Source organism: Apodemus sylvaticus, chromosome 6 (genome assembly GCF_947179515.1).
Source record: "Apodemus sylvaticus chromosome 6, mApoSyl1.1, whole genome shotgun sequence".
Lineage (NCBI taxonomy): Eukaryota > Metazoa > Chordata > Mammalia > Rodentia > Muridae > Apodemus > Apodemus sylvaticus.
In genome coordinates this window covers 131,893,444-131,894,495 of record NC_067477.1, presented here as the reverse complement: position 1 = coordinate 131,894,495, position 1,052 = coordinate 131,893,444, and the positions used below count along the sequence as shown (strand labels likewise).

At 52.2% G+C, this 1,052-nt stretch overlaps 1 non-coding gene across 1 annotated transcript; it reads right to left on the bottom strand.

The window, feature by feature from the left end:
* Positions 1 to 418: 418 nt before the first annotated feature.
* LOC127688215 (small nucleolar RNA SNORA48) lies at positions 419 to 559 on the bottom strand. Its single transcript, XR_007978626.1, has one exon. It is a non-coding gene; the product is annotated as a small nucleolar RNA SNORA48 (small nucleolar RNA).
* Between the last annotated feature and the right edge of the window lie 493 nt (positions 560 to 1,052).

The following is a 1,052-nucleotide window of genomic DNA, read 5'->3' as shown; positions in this document are numbered from 1 at the left end:
CGCTGCATAGCCAGGGACCTAGCCGTGGCCCTCAGCGACAACTCAGGCTAGGCTGTCACCATAGCCCCAGGTCAAGGGCTGGACACTCACACCAGGCTCCTCCTCTCCACCCTCGAGTCTCCAGTTCCATCTCTCTTCACAATGCTCAAGCTGTTCCACTTCTCTCTCTCTCTCTCTCTCTCTCTCTCTCTCTCTCTCTCTCTCTCTCATCTGAGCACCACAGACTTGCACATCGGGGCGGTTTCTGCTGTAGGCATAACCTGGGTGTCATCCTCCATTCTTAGTGTGTAGTGTGGAGCTAAGTGGGTGCATGTGGCCTGTCCTGGTCTCTGGAGGTCAGGCCTGTGAGTGACATGGCAGTCTGAAGGTCTTTGTCTGTCTTCCTCCTGCGCTGTGCTGCCTGGATTTGATTTGATTTTTATGAGTCCTGGGCATAAGACAGCTTTGGCCACCTAGCCAGGCATCAAGCTGGGATAACCAAAGGACTGCCTTCTGCTCTGGCCCTGACTGATCCAAGACCATCACCAACGAGGTGTCTCTTTGCCCACTGACAGGGTGGCATTTAAACCGGCTTTATATGACCAGTTGGTGAATTCGAAATATTTCATTTATTTATCTTTGTTTCTTTGCAACAGGGTGTCATCCTCTAACCTAGGGTTATCTGGAACTCACTGTGTATCCCAGAGTAGCTTTAAACTAACTCACAGCAGTCTTCTTGCCTTTGGCATCCCAAGTACTGAGATTAGAGGCATGAGCCTCCGGGCCCAGCTACAGAAAGTCCAGGTCTGAGGAGGGGCAAAAATGTCCAGAGAGGAATTGCTGCCTCTGTTGGCCTCAGTCTCCAGAAACTAGAGAATGGCGGAGCTATAAAGTCAAGTAAGTGTCCTTAGTGGCCCCTGTCCTCTGTCACCCTTCCCAAAGCCCCCTCTGTCCTCCCTCATCTCTCTTTCCCGTGACCACCTGCTTGCCACAGTGCTTTGACAACCTCCTCCAGGGAGCTAGGGATGCCCTGGGGAGGCCTATTCTAGAAAGTTCTGAACTAAGCTGTGCCC